Genomic DNA, 14,915 nt, shown 5'->3' with positions numbered 1-14,915 from the left:
AATCAATCTGATTTCGGTGTTGACCATCTGGTGATGTCCATGTGTAGAGTTCTCTTCTGTTGTTGGAAGAGGGTGTTTGCTATGACCAGTGGTTCTCTTGGCAAAACTCTTATTAGCCTTTGCCCTGCTTCATTCCATGTTCCAAGGCCAAATTTCCCTGTTACTGCAGGTGTTTCTTGACTTCCTACTTTTGCATTCCATTCCCCTATATGAAAAGGACATCTTTTTTGGGTGTTAGTTCTAAAAGGTCTTGTAGGTCTTGTCTTCTTTACAAGAGAAGGAGAAAGGGGCAATTAAAATGTATTAGAAGAAATTAAATTCAAGGAAACAGACAATCTGGTACAGGAAGCATAGAGGGTCCCTCACAGGATAAAGTCTCCAAAAGGATTTCTTAAAGCAATAAGAGAAAAGCAAAGTGAGTTACAAGGGAAACCCCATAGGAGAATCAGTTGATTTCTCTGCAGAAACTCTGAAGATGAGATGGAAGGCTCATGACATATTCAAAGTTATGAAAGGGAAAAACATTCAAGCTAGGATACTCAACTCAACAAGACTATAATTTAGAAGAAATAACAGATAAACAATTTCTCATAAAGTAAAAACTGAAAAAAAAAAAAAAAACACAAAAACTCAGCAATACTAAACCTACCCTTAAAGAAATACTGAAATGTCTTCTCTAAAGTGAAAAGAATGGAAAATCACAATAGGAAAGGAAAACATATGAAAGGACTGTTGCTGCTAAGTCACTTCAGTCATGTCCAACTCTGTGTGACCCCATAGATGGCAGCCCACCAGGTTGCCCCGTCCCTGGGATTCTCCAGGCAAGAACAATGGAGTGGGTTTCCATTTCCTTCTCCAATGCATGAAAGTGAAAGGTGAACGTGAAGACCACTTAAATAAGCCAGTACCTAAATTAAAACGAAAAAATTTTTCAAAAGTTTGTAAAACCTATTGTAACTATAGTTAACAGCAAATGATAAGCATGAAGATGTAAAACACTACACTGAAATCACAAAGTGTGAGGAAGAGAGATAAAAATGTACATCCTCTAGAATGTGTTTGAACTCTTATGACTATCAATTTAGAGTAAGTAGATTCAGTTATGGGTCAACATATAATTCAGGTAACCACAAATCAAAAATATACAATATAATCATAAAAAATAAAAATAAAGGAACTGAAGGATTAAAGGAATTCAAAAGAAAACCATCATACCACAAAAGGAAAAGCAAAAAGAACAAAAAATGACTACTTTGCTTTTCACCTCAAACTTGATTCCTATATGATACATCATATGTTTCACTTTAAGTAGATTTTTATTGCATATTTCTCTATGCGGTTTCCTCAGCTAAGTGTTCTAATTCAAATATATGCTCATGTCATACACACCAGGGAATGCTAAAATATTTTGCGCAACTTCAGGGAGATTCGAAAAACTGACAAATTTGGAGAAAATAAGAAACATTTCTGGAGATGATTTCACTTTCTATGAAATCAAGTTATGGAAAGACCTTTGAGTTGATGGCTAATGGTTGTTATTCTTGCTTGCTGAGACTGAGGAGGAAAAAAGATGTTTCACTCTGGACATTAGTTGCTGATTGCAGCTGTCTTCATTTTTTAAGTAATTTTCTTCTCAATTCATCATCATATGTTAACTTAAACACTTTATCACTAAACTTCCTCTCATTAGAGTTACTAAAGTCAATGAAATTTTCATCTTCATTTTACTTGACACTTCATGGGCATTTCACATAACTGACCATTCAGCATCTCTCTCTCTTCTAATACCTTCTTCCCGATGTACTTCAGTTTTCTCTATTAATTTTCCCATCATCCCACCACATACTTACTAATAAAGCTATGTACCAGGTATGGTTCTGTGTCTTGGGAATATAGTGGTAATCAAGATAATTGAGAAAAATGTCTCCAAGATTATAATGAAGTGAACATGTTGGTTTTCAACCCTCTATAAATGTGGCTGATCTTCAAGAGAAGAGAAAATCTTTGAGTCCTAGACTCTCAAGCTAAGATTGGATCCTAAAAACATCAGAAAGTTTAGATTTTTAAATTTATATTTTCTGTGTATCTTTGCTTCCTTGGTCAAGGGCAAGAAGGTAGATTTTCCAATGAATATCACACATTATTGATAAAGTAAGATAGTTTCTAAGCTTACAAACTAGTTTTCTTAACAGAAATTATTTTCAATGTATTCAATATATTATTTAAAGGAACATAAAAAATTATATGAATATATTCCATTTGTGTGAGTTACTTTTTAAAATATATGTGTAAGTTTATGAAAACATAAATTTTTGAAAGTATTAGCTAGTAAATTAAATGATGAAGTGTCAAAAGGAAATCTAAGTTCAATAGATTTTGCTTTTGTGATAATTTATGACACAAGAAGGTGACTAATTATCTAATGGAGACACTCATTTATGTGTAATAGAGACTGGCTAATAATGTCAGTACAACACTATCACCACTCATCATTTTTCAAAGGGCTCTCCTACTAAAGACAAGCTTATCTGCTGGACAACTTCCACATTCAAAGGAATAAATACTCAGCTGCTTATGTTTATCAGGACCATGAGGAGCTGGAGATAAAATGTCTGAATGAGACATTGGCCTGAACTCATACAATTATAATCTAGGGACAGGAATATTCTGTATTGTTCAAATAATTAAAACTATAAATTTATAAATTGACATAAATGCTCAATAAGTCAGCACCTTTTAATGACTGCCAAAGCTGTCATTAAACTGTACATGTTTGCATATACACTGACCCTGCTGGATGACAACACCTGGCAGATATGTTTATATCAGCCCAAACATGAATATAAGGCAAAGAGACAGGAGCATAAAAGAGTCAGTTATCATTAATTAATTACCTAGCTCTCTACTGAAAGAAAATTGTACAACGTTAACAAAGAGATCAGCAAATTGACTGCTGCTGCTGCTGCTTCTAAGTCACTTCAGTCGTATCTGACTCTGTGCAACCCCATAAACGGCAGCCCACCAGGCTCCCCTGTCCCTGGGATTCTCCAGACAAGAACACTGGACTAGGTTGCCATTTTCTACTGCAATGCATGAAAGTGAAAAGTGAAAGTGATTCTTCCAGGCAAGAGTACTGGAGGGGCAGTACAATTTGCCTTCTCTGGCAAATTGACTAGACACAAAGTAAATATTTAGAAATCAAAAGTGGCAAAACCAATACAATATTGTAAAGTAATTAGCCTCTAATTAAAATAAATAAATTTTAAAAAGTGTCTTTCATTAAATACTCAATTAGAAATTAGAAATTTATCTCATTCAAAATACACCAAACATACAAAACCTTAAAGATATCCTTTATCAGAAATATAAATGTGATATTAAATAAATCACATTTGGGATAAAAATAGCACTCATCTCACATGTTAGTAAAGTAATACTCAAAATTCTCCAAGCCAGGCTTCAGCAATACGTGAACCGGGAACTTCCTGATGTTCAAGCTGGTTTTAGAAAAGGCAGAGGAACCAGAGATCAAATTGCCAACATCTGCTGGATCATCGAAAAAGTAAGAGAGTTCCAGAAACATCTATTTCTGCTTTATTGACTATGCCAAAGCCTTTGACTGTGTGGATCACAATAAACTGTGGAAAATTCTGAAAGAAATGGGAATATCAGACCACCTGACCTGCCTCTTGAGAAACCTGTATGCAGGTCAGGAAGCAACAATTAGAACTGGACATGGAACAGCAGACTGGTTCCAAATAGGAAAAGGAATACATCAAGGCTCTATATTGTCACCCTGCTTATTTAACTTATATGCAGAGTACATCATGAGAAATGCTGGACTGAAAGAAACACAAGCTGGAATCAAGATTGCCAGGAGAAATATCAATAACCTCAGATATGCAGATGACACCACCCTTATGGCAGAAAGTGAAGAGGAACTAATAGCCTCTTGATGAAAGTGAAAGTGGAGAGTGAAAAGTTGGCTTAAAGCTCAACATTCAGAAAACGAAGATCATGGCATCCGGTCCCATCACTTCATGGGCAATAGATGGGGAAACAGTGGAAACAGTGTCAGACTTTATTTTTTTGGGCTCCAAAATCACTGCAGATGGTGACTGCAGCCATGAAATTAAAAGACACTTACTCCTTGGAAGGAAAGTTATGACCAACCTAGATAGCATATTCAAAAGCAGAGACATAACTTTGCCAACAAAGGTCCGTCTAGTCAAGGCTATGATTTTTCCTGTGGTCATGTATGGATGTGAGAGTTGGACTGTGAAGAAGGCTGAGCGCTGAAGAATTGATGCTTTTGAACTGTGGTGTTGGAGAAGACTCTTGAGAGTCCCTTGGACTGCAAGGAGATCCAACCAGTCCATTCTGAAGGAGATCAGCCCTGGGATTTCTTTGGAAGGAATGATGCTAAAGCTCAAACTCCAGTACTTTGGCCACCTGATGCGAAGAGTTGACTCATTGGAAAAGACACTGATGCTGGGAGGGATTGGGGGCAGGAGGAGAAGGGGACGACAGAGGATGAGATGGCTGGATGGCATCACTGACTCAATGCACGTGAGTCTGGGTGAACCCCGGGAGTCGGTGATGGACAGGAAGGCCTGGCGTGCTGCGATTTATGGGGTCACAAAGAGTTGGACATGACTGAGCGACTGAACTGAACTGAACTGATGTATTTTTACAAATTATTTCAAAAATTTATTAACCTTAAATAAAAATATCCATCATAATTTGCATTTGTTTGCTTGTTATCGTGAAGGAAGTAAAGCTTCAGAGAGTGATTTTAAAATTTTTCTGAAGAAAAAAAGAGACTACCTTTGACAATATTAAAAATTATTGAAAATACTGTAAAATGGTATAAAATGATGTAGGTTTACATTATTGGTTAGTAAAAAGTATCAAGCTAAAATAATAAAATGAATATGATATTGAAATTAAAGTTGAAAGATAACTCTAAGGTAACAGACCCTCATATTTATAAAAATGTGTTATATAATATAGTGGCATAAAAGCATAAAGGAGAAAATACCATGCATTCAATTGTGTTGGGATACTTAATTTTAAACAATAAAAGCACATTAGCGATAAAAGTTATTATATTCAAAACTATATTATAGCTACAGGTAAGTGTCATGTCCTTTCATGTCCGACTCTCAGTCATGTCCAACTATTTGCAACCCCACAGATTACACAGTCTGTGGAATTCTCCAGGCCAGAATCCTGGAGTGGGTAGCCTTTCTCTTCTCCAGGGGATCTTTCCAATCCAGGGATCAAACCCAGGTCTCCCGCATTGCAGCCAGATTCTTTACCATCTGAGCCATGAAGGAAGCCTAAGAATACGGGAATGGGAAGCCTGTCCCTTCTCCAGCAAATCTGCCCAACCCAGGAATTGAACCAGGGTCTTCTGCATTGCAGGCAGATTCTTTACTAACTGAGCTATCAGGGAAGACCACTGTGTTAAACACAAAAATAAAAATAAAATTATAAAAGAATAGAAAATAATGTAGCTAACTATGCCTATCTATTGATCAACACACTCAAGAAAACTTTGTTCATCCATTGGGAAAACAATGGAAAGACTTCCAGTTCTGAACATGATATTAGAAGTTGGGAGAAACTGTTATTCTCACACTAACCATTACACAAGCTGGTCAACACACAAAATTTTACTTAGTTTTAACCCATCAGAGCACTGCTATCCAATATAACTTTTGTGATAATGAAAATGTTCTATATTTGCATTGTCCAACATGATAGTCCCTAGTCACACATGGCTATTTAATGCTACACATGCAGCTGGCACAACTAAGGAAATTAAATTTTATTGACATTTAATTAAATTTATGTATATACAGCCATGTCACATAAGGCTACATTATTGGGCAGCAAAACATCAGAAAGTTGAGGATGCAAAGAAAGCCAAATGTGCTAAATTATAGAATGTGGGGGACGCTTCACATGGGCTGCTTTCATACTTGTTGGAATAGCAGAAGCAGAGGGAATTCTCCAGAAATGGAGGTAGAAACCAAATGAATTTTTAACATATTTTACCAGTCATAAGTGGGCCGAATGACAAATTTAAATCCTAAGGAGCTGTGGAGTAGTCTTCACATACCCATCAACACACTCTCTCATCCTCCATCCTAAAGTGTTCACCAGACTTTAATCATGGGTTAGTGTGTCAAGTCTAGGCAGGAATCCTGGGAGACATTTACCATGGTATTATAGGCAATGCTTCCCCTAAGTGCAGTGTAGTAGCTGCTTGAAGGCTGACTCTGGTCAGAAGATGGAGAGAAATACTCTAGCCTTGGTCAAATGCACTACTGTGACCTCCCAAAGGCTGGAGGCAAGTCAGTTGCATGGAAGGAGATCTCTCAAGGTTCAATAATACAAAGGCAAGCCTGAAGAATAAATAAGTCCCTGGTAAACCCAAATTGGCAGCAAGCCCATAAAATAATAGAAATCTCTATAATGTTTCCAGTCCTTATTTTCTAAGCCTTGTACGTGTGTGTGCTAACTTGCTTCAGTTGTGTCTGACTCTGCGATCGTATGGACTGTAGCCCACAAGTCTTCTCTGTCCATGGGATTCTCTGAGGCAAGAATACTAGAGTGGGTTGCCATGCCCTTCTCCAAAGCCTTGAATAAGAGGTTCAAAATATTCAAAGATAGTTCTGAACTGATTCTAATTGAAGACACAACAAATATCAGGTCAAGTTCAAACACAGATTTAATTGACTCAGTCCCTCAGACAAGTGGTCTGAAAAAGAAACATGAACCTCCTTGATCTTGAGATATGTATTACTGACTTCAGTCTCTATTATTCTTTTTCATACAGTTTCTGGAGGGGAAAATAAGGAAAGCAAGATTGAAAAAGAAGTAAGAAATTCAAGGTCAAGACAGAAAATACGCAAGACAGTCAATATAAGAAAAAGCAGAAAAGATGTAGATATTTAGTCTAACCCCCAATTCCATATTCTGGTGTCAAGTAATGAATCTGAAGCACTAATTACATCATAAGGGTAGAATCTGAGTCACCTGTATCTCTGCCTTGATGAGAAGCTATGACCAGTTCAGTTCAGTTGCTCAGTCCTGTCCGACTCTTTGCGATCCCATGAATCACAGCACGCCAGGCCTCCCTGTCCATCACCAACTCCCGGAGTTCACTCAGACTCATGTCCATCGAGTCAGTGATGCCATCCAGCCATCTCATCCTCTGTCGTCCCCTTGTCCTCCTGCCCCCAATCCCTCTCAGCATCAGAGTCTTTTCCAATGACTCAACTCTTCGCATGACGTGGCCAAAGTATTGGAGTTTCAGCTTTAGCATCATTCCTTCCAAAGAAATCCCAGGGCTGATCTCCTTCAGAATGGACTGGTTGGATCTCCTTGCAGTCCAAGGGACTCTCAAGAGTCTTCTCCAACACCATAGTTCAAAAGCATCAATTCTTCGGTGCTCAGCTTTCTTCACAGTCCAACTCTCACATCCATACATGACCACTGGAAAAACCATAGCCTTGACTAGACGGACCTTTGTTGGCAAAGTAATGTCTCTGCTTTTGAATATGCTATCTAGGTTGGTCATAACTTTTCTTCCAAGGAATAAGTGTCTTTTAATTTCATGGCTGCAGTCACCATCTGCAGTGATTTTGGAGCCCCAAAAATAAAATCTGACACTGTTTCCACTGTTGTTGGCAATTTGATTTCTAGTTCCTCTGCCTTTTCTAAAACCAGCTTGAACATCTGGAAGTTCATTGTTCACATATTGCTGAAGCCTGGCTTGGAGAATTTTGAGCATTTTTTACTAGCATGTGAGGTGAGTGCAATTGTGCGGTAGTTTGAGCATTCTTTGGCATTGCCTTTCTTTGGTATTGGAATGAAAATTGACCTTTTCCAGTCCTGTGGGTACTGCTGAGTTTTCCAAATTTGCTGGCATATTGAGTGCTGCACTTTCACAGCATCATCTTTAAGGATTTGAAATAGCTCAACTGGAATTCCGTCACCTCCACTAGCTTTGTTAGTAGTGATGCTTCCTAAGGTCCACTTGACTTCACATTCCAGAATGTCTGGCTCTAGGTGCGTGATCACACCATCGTGATTATCTGGGTCATTAAGATCTTCTTTGTACAGTTCTTATCCTCAGAGGTTAAAGCATCTGCTTCCAATGTGGGAGACCTGGGTTCGATCCCTGGGTCGGGATGATCCCCTGGAGAAGGAAATGGTAATGCACTCCAGTATTCTTGCTGGGAAAACCCCATGGATGGAGAAGCCTGGTAGGCTACAGTCCACAGGGTCGCAAAGAGTTAAACATGACTGAGTGACTTCACTTAACTTCCCTATGTATATTCTTGCCACCTCTTCTTAATATCTCCTGCTTCTGAAAGTTATACCATAAAGAAGGCTGAGCACCAAAGGATTGATGATTTTGAATTATGGTGTTGGAGAGGACTTTTAAGCATCCTGTGAACTGTAAAGAGATCAAACCAATCCATCCTAAGGAATTCAGTGCTGAATGTTCATTGGAAGGACTGATGCTGAAGCTGAAGCTCCAATACTTTGGCCACCTAATGCAAAAAGCTGACTCATCAGAAAAACCTTGATGCTGGGAAAGACTGAAGGCAGGAGGAGAAGGGGCCAACAGAGGATGAGATGGCTGGATAAGCATCACTGACTCAATGGACATAAGTTTGAGCAAGCTCCAGGAGATGGTATGAACAGGGATGCCTGGCGTGCTGCGGTCCATGTGGTCATAGAGTAAGACACAAATGAGCAACTGAACATCAACAATTAATTTTTCTATTTATATTTTATAATCTCTGTGTTTATGATATGGACATATTAGGGACCCAAACAGAAAACATAAGACCTTGAAGTACTGACCCTATTGAAATTACTCTGCAACCAATTGAGCATAATAAGACTGTTGGATTGAGGATGTACTGAATACAAAATATTAACACAATTCTTTTAACTAGTATAGAATAAATTTTCCTGCACATTTGAAAAGTGTTTATAATGCTTCATGTGTCTTATACAATATACAAAGAAGTATAAATTCACAGGATATTTTGTGCATCCCATATTTCTACAATGTTGATTCCAAATTCTCCAGTGCAACATATTATTGCCTACTTATTACCCTAATTAGCTCATCTTCCTTGATATTTTATCTTTCAAATAAAAATTCAAACAGAGATATTAGTGAAAATTTCAAGCAAATAACTCTGGATTCTCCCCCTTTTCATTTATGTGTCTATACTTCTGGTTCACTAGATGGAGGTGAAACTTTCCTGAACTATTTTATCTTGTATATTTTTCTTTCAATGACCTATGCATCTTTGAAGTTTGTAGAACATTTATTAATAGTCTTAAATTCATGGCATCTGAATGGTACATGCATTGTGTTGCTTTGATTATTCTCCATCTGAAGGTGAAGTAGAATATTTTGAGTCAGTGAGCCAGCTCCCACATTAATATGAATATCCACATTAAATATATGCTTGATTTATACAATTTATAATTTAAGCAAAGTTTCACCATTTTAAGGTGCTTAAGGGGAACTTAAAACAATAAAAGTGATTAAAATATATTAACATCAAAGTTTTATTTATTACTTAATGACCAAGACCTTGAATCACTTTCTTTTGGCCTAATCTTTCATCAAAACTGAGATTAGGAAATGTAAGTGATTAAACTTGAGGAATTTATACATATTTTGCTGAACTTTCACTGGGTACACTAATGAGCCAATTTGAACAAAAAAAAATTATTGCTATATATATATACATAATATTTATGCATATATATTGTTATATATGTATTTTATCCTTTACAAATTGAGTAAATAATATATACAAAACATTGCTATACATATAATATTTATATATATTGTTATATATATTTTACCCTTTACAAACTCAATAAACTTATATATGTATAACATTGCTATATAATAATATTTATATACAATATATATTTATATATTATGTTTTATCATATATATTTTTTACCTTTTACAAACTGAGTAAACCATAAAGCCAAACTATACCAAACTGAAATTTTAAATTAAATATCACCATTAACCCACACTTCTCCAGTGAGACTTGGTTAAATTGGGAACCCACACATTTAATTATAAAATGTCTTTTGTGATGCTTTCAAACTTAACATTTTTGTATATCTAGTCTTTTTAATGTCAAAATCATTGCACTGCCAATAGAGGTAAAATGTGATCACACATGTCAGTCTCAGACCTACTCACAGGAAATTCTTTGTAGGAATTGCTCTGCTTTTGTCAGTATTATAACCCAACTGCCAACTTTGCCATCCTCCTATCTTCTAAGTTGCTATCAGAAAAAAGAAAACTCCAGTGCTTCAGCACATTCTGTGTTCTGTGGGTTCTGGGAATGTAAATGCCTGTGTTTAACATTATAGCAATGATGGTCGATCCTCCCCCACATAGTCATATATTTCTAAACAATCTGTGAAGAAGCAGCTCTGAAAATAAAATCAACAGGAATTAAATAGAAGTGTTTGTGATCTATAGCACTTACTAGTGTCCACCCCCATGGAGATTAATAACACCACATGCCCAGACAAAACATAAAATCCCCCTACACCTCATTTTTTTAATCTTCATTTAGTAATAAATCTTTTCACATTATCTTTATCATCTTAGAGGGGGAAATATAATGCACAGAAATAGTAATAATTTTTAAATAAATATGAATACTTTAATCCCACTTAGTTTTTTTTTAAACCTCATTTTTTTATATACATAAAATCAGGGAAAAATATAAAATATGTAAGTAATAAAATGCTTTTCAAAATTCCTTTTCTAATTTAATAAGTAAATATTTTGAATACTGATTTGTACTGAGCAAATAAAGTTGTGGTTTATGATCTCAGACTTTTACTGAATTAATGAAGAAGTAATAAGCAATTTCAGTAAATGTACTTGGCTGTTTTCTAAAGCTATGTGCAAGATAGAACAGTAAAATAAGAATCTAGTAATTATTCCCTAGAGTTGTGGTCAAGATCTAAAGGTTCTTTCTCAGATTAGCAAGTAATATACAGAGTATTGAGAGATAAACAGAAATTCACTTGTATGTATGGATTATTATGTATAAATTCTTGCCAGGCTGGTTTTGCCAGGCATGGCCCATGGTATGTCCCTCAGGAACTTGTATCTCTCCAGCACAAGTGATTGCCTATCATATGGTATAACTCTACCTTCAGCCATTTTTTGCTTTATAGATACCATGGATGCAATTTGTTACTGTTAAAGAAACTGTATGCTATTTTATAGGAGTTAATTATGAATAACCACCTATTTTTGCATATATAATATATTGTTATTTATATAGGAATTATATACTCAAGGCAAATTCTTATAAACATAGAACTTCAAAAAGTAGGTCTTTAAGTAATCTATGTATCTATTTCTTAGAAAGATTTAGGGAATTCCAGACATAAACTTCTGGGGATCACCAAAAAGTTAAAGAAGACAAGAACAAAGCAGAAACCAATGCTGTGAGTTTCAAGGAGGATGGATCAAAGGTTGAAAGAGATCTGATTGGCAGAAGAGAAGAGGAATGGAATTCCAGAAATAGAATTCATGAAAAACTCAAAGATGAGGGAGTTAGACAATGAAGACATTATTTTAATTAGATTAGAAAGAGAATAACAGGAAAAAAAAATCGTATTTGAAGACAGGTCTTAAACTTACTTTCAGGGTTATATACTGATATTATCAGCCAAAGTCCTGAAACAAATAAAATAAAAAGTCTTGTCATCTTACTAACCTAGTTATTCCAGTGTTCCTCCAATAAGTCCTACCATTATAAGAACTCAAAGTAATTGTGTATTATGATAAGGAATGTGGAGCTCATCTTCTGCTCTGCCCACTACCAAATCATTGCCTATATGTAAGACCTGTAGTCAACCTTCTTCTGTCAATTACCTATTTACTGAATTGATTTTAAAGAAATATTAATTTCTCCTGCCTTTCTTCAAGTAACCCTTAAAAAACTCCTACACATTAATTGGTGGTTCATGTGACAGTTATTTTTAAATTTTAAGTTTAATTAAAGTCACAGAGCAACATCCTAAAGCTCAGTAACATGTATCAAGGGAAGTCCTGAGTTTTGTTTTTCATCTTTTTCCTTTCTGAAGATTAGAATAAAATGCAAATTTGAGTATTATAGGTAAGATAAAACAGAGAAGAAAAAGGATTCTGATTTTTCATGATTCTAAATACTGAGCTTTTAAAAAGTGTAGAAAATTAAACTAGAATTATATGCTTGGAGGGGTTCATCTTGTGCTTTATAATTACTGTATAATTCATCTCCCAAAATAGACTACAGATTCCCTGATAATGAGGATTACACATAGTGACAGGTATATCATAGCCCCACAATAACTACTGTTGAAAGAATGCATGGATAGACATTATTCAGCAGGAAGTTCTAAACATACAGAGAAGCTGAAAAAATATGGATTTACGACATGTGATGAAAAGAATATAAAAAGTATCTTCACAGTATCTCTGAATAACTTTTCCATAAGTAACTTTAGATATTGGCAGGGAAATAGCTGATTCCATCACATAATTAGAATAATAGCTAACCAGCTGGAATCTCTTTGATATTCAGATCCCTTTTCTCACAATGACCTTTTCATAAGCCAATGTAAGCAACTGAGAATCCTGAAAACAAAGCATTCTGACCTAATTATATACCATTTGCAGCTGTTTCAAACTGAGATCATATTAAATCCAGTAAATGAAACTTAAAGAAAATATAACCTATATGAGAAAGTAGGTTATGTAACAATGGTAAATGTGTAAACTCTGCTATTTTATGACTTTGACCCAACTGTTTTTGGACTCAGGGGCCTTTGCAGACAGCACTAGGTCATCACCATCTCAGTAACTTTCTCAGTGCTCTTTAGGTCTTCCAACCAGAAGCTGTTGACAGTCCTTCTCTCTCAAATGTCTCATCAATTCATGCCTACATGGCCTGAGTAGCGCTAGTAATTTGCATGCTGAGTTGCCAAAATGCAGCTGTTACCATTTTCATGACTGTACATAATTATCTTAAAATACAGGTTCTCCCGGTGAGACATAAAGAAATTACAGGGTAGAAAAATGGCCACATGTCCCCTGTTCCTGCCTCCATGTAATAAATCAGCTTCACCTGCTGCCCTTATCTTTGTACTCAATCTATTTTCTGTGTAACATTCTTTTGCAATAAAAATGCCTAATTTCCTCTTAAACTTATTTATATCATTTGCCTTAATTGCCTTATGTTCCTCCTTATTTCTTATATTTATTACCCATTGAGCAAAACCTAACTGAAATCATTCAGAATGAACTAAAATATGCTCAGAAATAAAAAGCTGAATGCTCTGTCTCATTCACTGAACATGCCTATCACAATGAATACATGATTCTTTCTCTTTGGTAAATAAGAAACTTAAGGAAGCCTAAGATCGATTCATAAGTTGACCATCTTTCAAAAAAAAAAACTCTTTAAAAGTTCTGTGATTTTGTTTTCTTCCTTAATTTCAATGATGCAGTTTTTTACATTGGATCATGGAAAATTAGAGTAATTATAATAATTTCTTAAATGTGACTTCCAGAAAAAATCCATCACTTCTACCTTAATCTTTTAGAAGGACAAAATCTTTCCTTTGTCGGATAGGTAGCTATTTATACTGATCTCAAAAAAAAACAATGCTGAACTTCCAACAATCTCTCAATAGGTGAGTTATTGTTTGATAATGCAAAAAGATATTTTTTTATAAAATAGAAAAAGAACATGACTATCTGGAGAAGGAAATGGCAACCCACTCCAGTATTCTTGCCTGGGAAATCCCATGGACAGAGGAATCTGGCAGGCTACAGTCCTTGGGGTTGCAAGAGTCAGACACAACTTAGCAACTAAACCAACAGTAATTGTGTTACAATTATTTTACTAAACATGGAGTGGGACATTCTTGCCTCTCAATTTCAAAAATTTGCATTTCAGACAACACTTTATAACAGCAGGAAAAAAAAAAAAAAAACTCATTTGTCCCGTGCATCATTTCCACTGGGTACTATGGTAAGGGTTAATATTCTTCCATTCTAAAATTAGGAAAGAGAGCACTTTGTAGTCACAACATTACTGGGGACATCTGGCAGGACATGTTAATAACGGAGTGGGAGTTTTGACATGCTAAACTGTCAGCACTATTTTTTTATAGATCTGGAAATGATCAAGAATTTTTGCAAATCAGATACAAGTAATGGCCGTCATAGTAATGTAAATCAAGCACTGAGCCAATTTGTTGTGCTTGGGAGAAAGTGATTCAAGAGGAAAAGAAAATTAAATATGATGATTAGAGATTCACGCTCTTACAAAAATGAACACATGTACTTAAGTACACAGTTCAAAATGTCCAGATTTAGCACAATGTCAAAAATCTCACCTCCCCAGATTTGCATGTAGCTATTCTATTTTATCCAAATAATGACTATGAAAGTATAATTAGCTTTCTGTTAAGGCTCACAACTCATTTTTTGGTCTAAACAATTAGATTACTTCAGTTACCATTCCTAGGATGATATTCTGCTTCCAAAGGTGGGAGTGAGTGAAATATCAGAGGAATCAAGTTTGAATTTCTGTATCTCTATATAATTTATCATTACAATATTAAGTCAGAGTTTGACACTTGATTTCTTTATTGGACTTAAATTTGCCTGTGTTCTTTCATTATGTAAGCGATGAACATACAATAATCCAAAGGACAGTGGTACAGTATTTTTGTAGCTACAGAAATTCAACAAAGTAGCCCTTGGTTCATGCAGGCACATTGCTGGAAATAATCTGGTTTATATGCAAGGTTTATGTCCTTTCAAATATTTT

Source organism: Bos javanicus, chromosome 1 (genome assembly GCF_032452875.1).
Source record: "Bos javanicus breed banteng chromosome 1, ARS-OSU_banteng_1.0, whole genome shotgun sequence".
NCBI lineage: Eukaryota > Metazoa > Chordata > Mammalia > Artiodactyla > Bovidae > Bos > Bos javanicus.
This window is presented reverse-complemented; position numbering follows the sequence as displayed.